The sequence below is a fragment of the Hemiscyllium ocellatum genome, chromosome 1, assembly GCF_020745735.1.
Source record: "Hemiscyllium ocellatum isolate sHemOce1 chromosome 1, sHemOce1.pat.X.cur, whole genome shotgun sequence".
NCBI lineage: Eukaryota > Metazoa > Chordata > Chondrichthyes > Orectolobiformes > Hemiscylliidae > Hemiscyllium > Hemiscyllium ocellatum.
Genome location: NC_083401.1, coordinates 12,061,083 through 12,073,728, shown reverse-complemented (window position 1 = coordinate 12,073,728; position 12,646 = coordinate 12,061,083).

Genomic DNA, 12,646 nt, shown 5'->3' with positions numbered 1-12,646 from the left:
ACACAAGTTACAGAAGAATGGTAAATAACAGGCATTTTCTGAACAGCAATTCAAAGTCTTGCAAAGAGTTTCAAAAGGACAGGAGTCTGATTATACTGCGTTAAGGAGCCTGATGGCCTGGGAGAAGGAACTGGTGCACAGTCTGGCCCTGAGAGACCAGATGCTCTGGTATATTCTGCCAGATGGCAGGAGGGAGAAGAGTTTGAGTGAGGGGGGTGTGGGGTCTTCCACAATGCTCTTAGCCTTTCGGATGCAGCGTGTGGTGTAAATGTCTGTAATGGAGGGGACAGAGACCCTGATGATCCTGTTACTGGCCTCACTATCTGTTGTAGGGCCTTACGATCTGAGATGGTGCAATATCCTGAACCAGGCAGTGATGCAGCAGCTCAGGGGACGCTCTTCACGACCTCCACAGGGGAGCTGTCGATGTTCAGCAAAGAGTGGTCGCTCCGTGCCCTCCATCTCTTTCATCTTGTCTACGTTCAGAGAGAGGATGTTGGCTCTGCACCAGTCCGTTAGTCACTGCACCTCCTCGCTGTATACTGACTCGTCATTCCTGCTAATGAGACCCACTGTCATCAGTGAGCTTGATGATGTGATTTGACCTGTGCATCGCTGCACAGTCGTGTGTCAGCAAGGTGAACAACAATGGACTGAGCACACAGCCCTGGGGGTCCTCATGCTCAGTGTGATGGTGTCGGAGATGCTGTTCCCAGTCCAGACTGACTGGGGTCTCCCAGTCAGGAAGGCCAGGATCCAATTACACAGAGAGGTATTTAGGCCCAGCAGACCCAGGTGCTGTGGAATGATTGTGTTAAATGCAGAACTGAAGTCTATGAACAGTAGTCTGATGTAGGTGTCCATCTTCTTCAGGAGGCCAGATGGAGGGTGGTGGAAACGGCATCATCTGTTGAGCAGCTGGGACAATACATGAACTGCAGGGTCCCCCGTGAGGGGGGCAGCAGGGTCTTCCTGTGCCTCATCGCAAGCCTCTCGAAGCACTTCATCATGTCGGGTGTTAGTACAACGGGGCGGTGGTTGTTCAGACAGGACACTGAAGACTTCTTCAGCACGGGGATGATGGTAGGGGCTTTGAAGCACATTGGAACTATGACGCAGCTGTGCAAAATGTTGAAGATGCCTGTTAGAACATCGGCCAGTACATCAGAGCATCCCCTGAGCACTCTGCCAGTGGTATTACCTGGTCCAGCAGCCTTACATGGGTTGACTCTACATTGGGAGAAAGTGAGGACTGCAGATGCTGGAGATCGGAGCTGAAAATGTGTTGCTGGAAAAGCGCAGCAGGTCAGGCAGCATCCAAGGAGCAGGAGAATCGACGTTTCGGGCATGAGCCCTTCTTCAGGAATGAAGAGCCCTTCTTCAGGAATCCTGACCTGCCTGACCTGCTGCGCTTTTCCAGCAACACATTTTCAGCTCTGATCTCCAGCATCTGCAGTCCTCACTTTCTCCTCGAAGATTTTAATCCTCTGACAAGGATGCCTTCCTTGAAGAAGCTCTCGTCCTCCCTCATTCCTGAAGAAGGGCTCATGCCCGAAACGTCGATTCTCCTGTTCCTTGGATGCTGCCTGACCTGCTGCGCTTTTCCAGCAAAACACTCTCAGCTCTGATCTCCAGCATCTGCAGTCCTCACTTTCTCCCAGACAATAAACAGGTCCGTCAGGGTGTGTGTTCTGCAGTCCGGTAATAGCCCCCTACAGTCCACAGAGACATTAACACTGAGAGGATTATGCACCTCCACTATAAGGCCAGCGGTGAATTCCTGTGGCAAAGAAAATGGTCCGAACCTAACAGTCACAAACTTTACCAGTGATGAGCAGTAACTGGAGACTAGCACAGAGTCCTTGCACCATTCTGTGTTGATGTAGACACACAGATTCCCCCCACCCTGAGCCTTACCTCACAGAGCTGCATTTCTGTCAGTGTGAAACAAGGCCAGCCTGTCTAACTGGATGGCAGGGTCTGGAACCCCCTGTCGCTGAGCCATGTTTCCATGACAACAGGGACACAACAGTCTCTGGACTCACGCTGAGGCACCTGCCGCAGTCAGATGCAGTCCAGTTTATTGTCCAGGGAGCAGACATTGGAGAGTAGAATGGATGGTAGGGCTGGCTGGCTAGGGTTTGTTTTCAGACTGGCATGAACTCCCGCCCACTAATCACGCTGCCTCCTCCTCAGACACCGCTTCCAATGACTCAGCAGCCGGCTACCAGCATCAGGCGAGGCTGAGGACTGGAGGCCTGGTCTCTGCAGCAAGCTGAGATTGCGTAGCTCCTTCAGCAGCTCTCCACTCAGGTACGTTTTCAGCCGGTTCCTGGACTGTAGCAGTGTCAGCAAACACCAGGTGTCCTGTTTCTCCTGTTCCTTCTGGAATTAAGTCGCTCTCAGTCCGGAAAGGCCCCTGTGAGCTGTTGCCATGCTGCCATCTTGGTTTGAGAGCCATCTTAGGTGTGTTCAACTCATTCACATGAGTTGTATGACCCTTTGATCCTTTCCTTATAAATTTTGTGTCTAAGGTCTTCCTCCCTCACTAACACCTGATGAAGGAGCAGCGTTCTGAAAGTTTGTATTTTCAAATAAACCTGTTAGACTATAATCTGGTATCATTTTTTGACTCTATTTATGGAGCTTAAGATCCTATACACTTTGCCAATCCCTCTCTCATTTTCTCCTGCCACCTTCAAACATGGCCGTTTACGATATATCAGCTTTATGGGCTATACAATATACGGGCTTTTCCTCCCCCCTGTCCCTTCTGACAAATCAATTATTGCTGAATTCCTGACCAACATCCTGGAGGGTTACTATTGACCAGAAACCGAACTGGGCTCGCCACAAAAACACAGATCCGGTCAGACACTGGGAATCCTGCACTGAAGAAAACAAATGCTGGAGATGAAAGTGAGTCAGATCGCATCCATGAAGAGAGAGCAAGCTAACATTTTGAGTCTGGATGGTCCTGTCTCTCTGTGGATGCTGTCTGAGCTGATGTGATCTCCAGTATTTGCTGTTTTCAGAGCAGCTTCCAGCATCTTATACCTGGAATTCTGTGGCAATTAACTCAGTTCCTGACACCACGAAGCCTGTCCACCATCTACAAGGCACAAGTCAGGAGGGCTGAAAATGTGTTGCTGGAAAAGCGCAGCAGGTCAGGCAGCATCCAAGGAGCAGGAGAATCGACGTTCCAGGCATGAGCCCTTCGTCAGGAATCCTGACCTGCCTGACCTGCTGCGCTTTTCCAGCAACACATTTTCAGCTCTGATCTGCAGCATCTGCAGCCCTCACTTTCTCCTTGAAGATTTTAACCCACTGCAAATCCTCTGATAAGGATGCCTTCCTTGAAGAAGTTCTCTTCCTCCCTCATTCCTGAAGAAGGGCTCATGCCCGAAATGTCCATTCTCCTTCTCCTTGGATGCTGCCTGACCTGCTGCGCTTTTCCAGCAACACATTTTCTGCTCTGATCTGCAGCATCTGCAGACCTCACTTTCACCCTACAAGTCAGGAGGGTGGTGGAATACTCCCCTCTTAATTGGATGAGGATAACTCCAACAACAGTCATGACATTTGGCCAGGTCTATAAATAGGAACTCTTTAGAAGGATATGGACCAAATATAGATAAAAGGGACTTATTTAGTTTGGGAAACCTGCTATAGCATAGACGAGTTGGGCCGAAGGGTCTGATTGTTTTCCCTTTATTCATTGGGTGAGGGTCCCACTGACTAGGCAGCATTCATTATCCATCCCTAATTGCCCAGAGGGCAGTTAAGGGTCAACCACATTGCTAAGGATTTGGAGTCACGTGTAGGCCAGACCAGGTAAGGATGGCAGTTTCCTTCCCTGAGGGACACCAGATGGGTTTTTCCAGCATTTGACTTTTCATTCCAAATATTCATTGAATCTAAATTCCACCATCTGCCGTGGTGGGATTTGAACCCAGGTCCCCAGAACGTTACCTGGGTCTCTGGATTAACCGTCCAGGATAATACCACCAAGCAGAACTCCACCAAAATTCCTCAGGCAGCACCTTCCAAACCCACGACCACTTCCATCTAGAAGGACAAAGGGTGTAGATACATGGGAACACCATCCCCTGCAAGTTCCCCTCCACCCTGTTTCTGTGGAATAAATTTGGACTGATACTCATTTAGAAGAGTAGGCGATGATCTTATTGAACAACACTAGATCCTGAGGGGACACTGGGCAGATGCTTTCTTTTGTACAACAGATTAGAACTCAGGACGGAGTTTAGAAATAAGCAGGGTCACTTTTAATTCAGAGATGAGGAAAACATATTTTTTCTCTCAGAGGCTTGTTCGTCTCTGTAGTTCTCTTCCCTAGACATCAATGGAGCTGATTCATTAAATGTGTTCAAGGCTGAGTTACATAGATTTCTGATTGACAAGGCGTGTTGAAGGTTGTAGAGGTCAGGCAGGAAAGTATAGTTGAGACCACAATCAGGCCAGCTACAATCACATTGAATAGTGGAGCGGTGTTGTAGCACAGAGTAACCTACTCCTACTCCTAGTCCCTCTGCTCGTATCTTGCTCCTGCACACACCATCGTGGCTGACAATGATTCTGCCATTCCGTCTCTACTGTTACATCGAATTCCCAGTACTGTGAGTGCATTCCCGCAGTGCATAAAGATACCCAAAGGGACAATTATGGGTGAGAAATGAATACAGATCTCGCCAAGGACACTCACACTCTCAGACTAAATAGTAAAATCTTTCCCTGTTAGACAAACGCATCTCCAAGTTCTGCGTGACGCATTCATTTAAATCACTGAACTGATCTGGTTCCATTCAGCCCACTGGGCCTGCAACAGTTCTATACCCTAATGTCAAAGCCAAGCCCAGGGCCTGCATGGTGGCTCAGTGGTTAGCACAGCTGTCTCACAGTGCGAGGGACCCAGGTTTGATTCCAGCCTCGGGTGACTGTCTGTGTGGGGTTTGCACACTCTCTGCATGGCTTTGTATTGGTTTCCTCCCATAATCCAAAGATTTGAAGGTTAGGTGGATTGATCATACTAAATTACCCAGAGTATGCAGGCTGGGTGGATTCTGGATTAGTGGTGCTGGAGAGCACAGCAGTTCAGGCAGCATCCAAGGAGCAGTGAAATCAACGTTTCGGGTAAAAGCCCTTCATCAGGAATAAAGGCAGAGAGACTGAAGCGTGGAGAGATAAGCTAGAGGAGGGTGGGGGTGGGGAGAAAGTAGCATAGAGTACAATAGGTGAGTGGGGGAGGGGATGAAGGTGATAGGTCAGGGAGGAGAGATAGACAGGTAGGACAAGTCCAGACAAGTCATGGGGACAGTGCTGAGCTGGAAGTTTGGAACTAGGGTGAGGTGGGGGAAGGGGAAATGAGGAAACTGTTGAAGTCCACATTGATACACTGGGGTTGAAGTGTTCTGAGGCGGAAGATGAGGCGTTCTTCCTCCAGGCGTCTGGTGGTGAGGGAGCGGCGGTGAAGGAGGCCCAGGACCTCCATGTCCTCGGCAGAGTGGGAGGGGGAGTTGAAATGTAGGGCCACGGGGCGGTGTGGTTGATTGGTGCAGGTGTCCCAGTGATGTTCCCTAAAGCGCTCTGCTAGGAGGCGCCCAGTCTCCCCAATGTAGAGGAGACCGCATCGGGAGCAACAGATACAATAAATGATATTAGTGGATGTGCAGGTAAAACTTTGATAGATGTGGAAGGCTCCTTTAGGGCCTTGGATAGAGGTGAGGGAGGAGGTGTGGGCACAGGTTTTACAGTTCCTGCGGTGGCAGGGGAAAGTGCCAGGATGGGAGGGTGGATAGTAGGGGGGCATGGACCTGACCAGGTAGTCACGGAGGGAACGGTCTTTGCGGAAGGCGGAAAGGGGTGGGAAGGGAAATATATCCCTGGTGGTGGGGTCTTTTTGGAGGTGGCGGAAATGTCGGCAGATGATTTTGTTTATGCGAAGGTTGGTAGGGTGGAAGGTGAGCACCAGGGGCGTTCTGTCCTTGTTACTGTTGGAGGGGTGGGGTCTGAGGGCGGAGGTGCGGGATGTGGACGAGATGCGTCGAAGGGCATCTTTAACCACGTGGGAAGGGAAATTGCAATCTCTCAAGAAGGAGGCCATCTGGTGTGTTCTGTGGTGGAACTGGTCCTCCTGGGAGCAGATACGGCGGAGGCGGAAGAATTGGGAATACGAGATGGCATTTTTGCAAGAGGTAGGGTGGGAAGAGGTGTAATCCAGGTAGCTGTGGGACTCGGTGGGTTTGTAAAAAATGTCAGTGTCAAGTCGGTCATCATTAATGGAGATGGAAAGGTCCAGGAAGGGGAGGGAGGTGTCAGAGATGGTCCAGGTAAATTTAAGGTCAGGGTGGAATGTGTTGGTGAAGTTGATGAACATAGAACATAGAACATAGAAGGATACAGCGCAGTACAGGCCCTTCGGCCCTCGATGTTGCGCCGACCGAGTCCTACCTAACCTATACTAGCCCAATAACTTTCAAATGCCTATCCAATGCCCGCTTAAATGAACATAAAGAAGGAGAGTTCACCACTGATACGGGCAGGGCATTCCATGAACTCACAACCCGCTGTGTGAAGAATCTATATGAATTGTTCAACCTCCTCGCGGGAGCACGAGGTGGCGCCAATGCAGTCATCAATGTAGCGGAGGATGAGGTGGGGAGTGGTGCCGGTGTAATTACGGAAGATCAACTGTTCTACGTAGCCAAAAAAGAGAGAGGCATAGCTAGGGCCCATACGTGTGCCCATGGCTACCCCTTTGGTCTGGACGAAGTGGGAGGATTCAAGGGAGAAATTGTTCAGGGTGAGGACCAGTTCGGCCAAACAAATGAGAGTGTCGGTGGAAGGGTACTGTTGGGGACGTTGGGAGAGAAAAAAATGGAGGGCTTGGAGGCCCTGGTCATGGCAGATGGAGGTGTAGAGGGATTGGATATCCATGATGAAGATGAGGCGTTGGGGACTGGGGAAACGGAAGTCTTGGAGGAGGTGGAAAGCGTGGGTGGTGTCTCGAACGTATGTGGGGAGTTCCTGGACTAGGGGGGATAGGACAGTGTCGAGGTAGGTAGAGATGAGTTCAGTGGGGCAGGAGCGTGCTGAGACAATGGGTCAGCCAGGGTGGTCAGGCTTGTGGATCTTGGGAAGGAGGTAGAACCGGGCAGTGCGGGGTTCCTGGACTATGAGGTTGGAAGCTGTGAGTGGGAGATCTCCTGAGGTGATGAGGTTCTGTATGGTCTGAGAGATGATGGTTTGGTGATGGGGGGTGGGGTCATGGTCGAGGGGGCAGTAGGAAGAGGTGTCCTCGAGTTGGCGTTTGGCTTCAGTAGTGTAGAGGTCAGTGCGCCAGACTACCACTGCGCCCCCTCTATCCGCTGGCTTGATGGTGAGGTTGGGATTGGAGCAGAGGGATTGGAGTCACTGAACGTGTGGCATCAGCGATGATGTGAAGGGCGGATGTGATGTCATGTGTGATGCACGAGGAATTGTGAGGGGCAGAAGTGGTTGTGGGAGTGGCCATTATGGGGCGGAAGTGACATCATCAAACAGCATAGAGGTGGCAGCTGCATCAGTCGCATGGCTAATGGCATCTGAGTCGTTTCCTAGGCCAGGGGAATCTTCTGGAGTGTTTAAGGAGCGCTGGTTATGGAGATGGGTAGATAAAAGTTTGTTGTACTTGCAGTTTTTGATGTTTGAGATGTTGGTCATACTAAATTACCCAGAGTGGGCAGGCTGGGTGGATTCGTCATGCTAAATTACCCAGAGTGTGCAGGCTGGGTGGATTGGTCATGCTAAATTACCCAGAGTGTGCAGGCTGGGTGGATTGGTCATGCTAAATTACCCAGAGTGTGCAGGTTAGGTGGATTGGTCATGCTAAATTACCCAGAGTGTACAGGCTGGGTGGATTGGTCATGCTAAATTACCCAGAGTGTGCAGGCTGGGTGGATTGGTCATGCTAAATTACCCAGAGTGTGCATGGCCCGGTAGATTGGTCATGCTAAATTACCCAGAGTGTGCATGGCCCGGTAGATTGGTCATGCTAAATTACCCAGAGTGTACAGGCTGGGCGGATTGGCAATGGGGCAATGTTGGGTTAGGGTGAGTGGACTCTTTTCAGAGGCTTGGTCTCAATGGGCTGAATGGCCTGTTTCCACACTGTTGGGATATTCTGTGACTTTCCCCATACCCATGCACGTTATTTCTATCCAAATAACCAGCCAATGTCTTCATCAAACCTGCCCCCTCCACATTTTCTTTGTCACTATGTTTAAAAATATTTTTCTGACAATCTTCCCAACTTTTCCCAGATTATTAGAAGAAATGGTTTCAGATTGAACTTGCTAAACGGAAACGTTCAGTTTTTTTTTAACTGGGCTGATTAGTTAATAATTAAGGGTTGTGAAACAACCTCCCGTTAAAATGTGATAAATTAAGCCGTGACTCCTGACAGAACTTTCATATTGCTTCCTCACTTCAGCTCAGGCCAGGAAAGGGAGAGCCTAATGAAAACAGATATGGATTTGGTGGTGGATCAGAAAGGGCAAGGGATTTGAAAATGCTGCAGATTCCTGGCTGACCCCCGAGGTTATTAGAAACATGCAGAGCGCACTGGAGAAACTCAGCAGGTCTGCCAGGCTCTGAGGAGAAACAAATGGAACAAATTCCAAAAAAGATTCACACTGGACTCAAAACATTATCTCTGTTTCTCTCTCTCCACAGGTACTGTCAAACCTGCTGAGTTTCTCCAGCACTGTCTGTCTTTATTTCCCAACTCTGCAATATTCTGCTTCCATTTCTCTGTAAGATGAATCTTTTGTAAAGTCAGTTCCAGACTTCTGTCCCAATTACACGCTTGGTAAATTAATTGTATTATGCTGCCTCTCTCTCCCAGTCGGCCATTTGGATGAAATGTTGCTGTATTGTATAAAACTCTTGTCTGACGGTCCAGATGGAGCACTGTGTCCAAGTTCTTAAGTTCCAAGCTTCAGAACAATGTCAGGATCTTGCAGAAGATTAAATTACTTACAGTGTGGAAACAGGCCCTTCGGCCCTACAAGTCCACACCGACCCGCCGAAGCACAACCCACCCATATCCCTACATTTACCCCTTACCTGACACTACGGGCAGCCAATTCACCTGACCCACACATCTTTGGACTGTGGGAGGAAACCGGAGCACCCAGTGTGCAAACTCCACACAGTCAGTCGCCTGAGGCAGGAATTGAACCCGGGTCTCTGGCGCTGTGAGGCAGCAGTGCTAACCACTGTGCCACCCACGATGTGTGATGATGGAGTTGTGATGGAGAGTTGCTGGAATTGCTTTGTGGGTTTTGGGACCTCAGATGTTGTATTCCAGGCAGTGGAGCTGATTCATTAAAGGTCTTCAGAATCATGGAGAGAGTAGAACACAATAGCAATTAATTGTCACTTGCATTTATGAAAATACAGCGAGATGTGTCTAAGTAAACACAATTCGGTGTCGTTTTAATTCCAGGAGTTACAAAAAGAAAACACTGTGAAAAAGTTAGGACAAAGTTCAGCTTTAGATCCCTCGTTGGCTCCTGGGATTCTGGAGTGGCTCTGGGACTCTGTCGTCACCAAAACACCATCCGAGGCCAACGACGCGAGAGAGGTTTCGATGGAGTTCATGATGAGAAAGTGTTTGCAGCAGCAGGCAATTTGGTTACTGAGATAATTGGGAAACAAAAGGCCGTGGCGACAATTCATTTTGTGCAGCTACTTGCTGTGACCTGAGAGAGCAGTGGAAGTGGTTTCAACAGTAACTTCCAAAAGGAAATCGGTTCTGAATACTTGGAACATTTTTGTTTGCAGCTGGGGTTATGGGGAAAGCACAGGGTAGTAGGATTAAATGACAGCGACTTCTAAGAGCCAGTATAGACACAATTGGCTGAATGGCCTCCTTCCTTGCTTCAAGGATCTATGATTTTCCCGTTGTATAACTGATGCTGCTTCAAGTTTGCATGTGTCACACGATTGCAACACACGCATGCGCACACACAGACAGGTGCACACACACACACACATCCACGCACACAGAGACAGGTGCACACACACACACACACACACATACACACAGACGCAGAGACAGGCACACACACAGACAAATGCGCGCGCACACAGACAGGCGCACACACACGCATACACAGAGACAGGCGCACACGCACACACACACACAGACAGGCACGCACACATGCACACACAGACAGGCACGCACACATGCACACAGAGACAGGCGCACACACACACAGACAAACACACACACACACAGACAGGCACACACACACACACAGATGCATGCACTCACTCACACACAAACACAGAGACAGGCACACACACAGACAGGTGCACACACATACACAGAGACAGGCACACACAGACAGGCGCTCACGCACACACAGACAGGCACGCACACATGTACACAGAGACAGGTACACACACACACACACACAGACACACACACACAGACAAACGCACACACACACAGACAGGCACACACACACAGTTGCACGCACTCGCTCACACACAAACACAGAGGCAGGCACACACACATATGCACACACACAGACAGACGCACATACATACGTGCACGTGCACACTCACACACAGAGATACATTCACATACAAACTTACAGACACACACACCTTCACACACACAAACATATGCACACTCATACACAGCTCCTCATGATCACGTGCACACACACCCGCGTGCACACGCACACACACGCATCGCCAGCCACCCAAAGGACATAAGATACAGGTTTAGAAGTCAGCCATTTTGCCCATCAAGTCTGATCTGTCATTCAATGAGATCATGGTTAACCTGCTCACCCTCAACTCCACTTCCCTGTCTTTCCCCCAAACCCTCAATTCCCCTTACTCATTGAAATTTTCTCTATTTCAGCCTTGAATATATAACCCAGTCTCAACAGCCCCTCTGTGATAAAGAATTCCATAGATTCACTCCCCTCTGAGGGAAGAAATTCCTCCTCCTCTCTGTCTTCAATGAACTACCCCTCTTTCTGAGATGATACCCTCTGGTCCAAAACTCTCCCACACAGAGAAATAACCGTTCTGCATTGACCCTGTCAAGTCCCTTATGAATGTTTTATGCTGATAAGGTCTTCTCTCATTTTTCTAAACTCCAATGAGTATAGACCCAACCTACTCAATCTCTCCTCATAAGGCAGTCCCTCCCCTCCATACCCGGGATCAGCCAGGCAAACCTTCTCTGGACTGCCTCCAATGACAAAATATCTTTCTCTTCCTCTCTCTAATCTCCAGCATCTGCAGACCTCATTTTTTACCCAAAGATTTTAACCTACTGCGAATCCTCTTGCAAGGATGCCTTCCTTGAAGAAGCTCTCTTCCTCTCTCTACAAGGGAATTTCCTATTCCTTGGATGCTGCCTGACCTGCTGTGCTTTAACCAGCAACACATTTTCAACTGTGATCTCCAGCATCTGCAGACCTCACTTTTTACCCATTCCATAATTGTACCCAGTATTACATCTCCACATAATAAAATACAGAACTGCAAGTGCTGGAAATCCAAAAACAAAACTAGAGATTGCCGGAGAAACTCAGCAGAACTGACAGCACCTGTGGGGAGAGAAACAGAGTTAACATTTCGAGTCCATATCTGAAGTAGGGTCACTGAACACAAAATATTAACTGCTCTCTCTCCCTCCAGATGGTGTCAGATCTGCTGAGTTTCACCAGCAATATCAGTGTTTGTTTTCGGCTCTTTTTGGTGTTCATTTCCAACATTAAAAATCACACAACACGAGGTTACAGTCCAACAGGTTATTTGGAAGCACTAGCTTTCAGAGCGCTGCTCCTTCCTCAGGTAGTTGCCAAGTTCTTCATTAACTTCCTGATGAACGAGAGACGCTCAGAAAGTTAGTGCTTCCAAATAAACCTGTTGGACAATAACCTGGTGTTGTGTGATTTTTAACTTTGTCCACCCCAGTCCAACACCAGCTCCTCCAAATCATTTCCGATGTGGGGAACCGTATTTCTGCGTATGCTGTGTGTATCTCAGAGAATTGCAGAGATGACTTTGTAAATTATTTTGCAAGAATGTAAAGCTATTGCTGCAGTCTTGAAAGGTCTCCAACATGCTTATAGACTCAGCGTCGAGATATCTATTTTTCTTTCCCAGGAGTGAAGTTTTACCATTGATGGAAGTGCCCGGATATCGGTGGTCCTGACCCTGTGGAAGATACTTCCCAATTTTACATGGACAGGAATGGGATAGGGAGTCACCCCACAACATTAGCTACCTCCACTGATTCTGGAGCCCCAGGAGGGTGAACCCTGAGTTGAATGGGGTAGACCTGGCATGATCAGGTTTAAATATCATTCATTTCTTTGCCTGGCCAGGCAAACGAGAGAGCTGAGCTGAAAGTGAAGGGCAGGCAGTCTGCAGGGGGATTTGAGGAAAAGATTTTTCACCCAGAGGGTAGTGGGGGTCTAGAATGCAATACCTGAGAGGGGAGTTGAGGAGGGAATCCTTTAAAAAGTACTTGAATGAACACTTGAAATGCCAGAACATTCAAGACTCCTGACCAAGAGCATGCAAGTGGGGTTAGAAGAGGCCACAGTATAGTTTT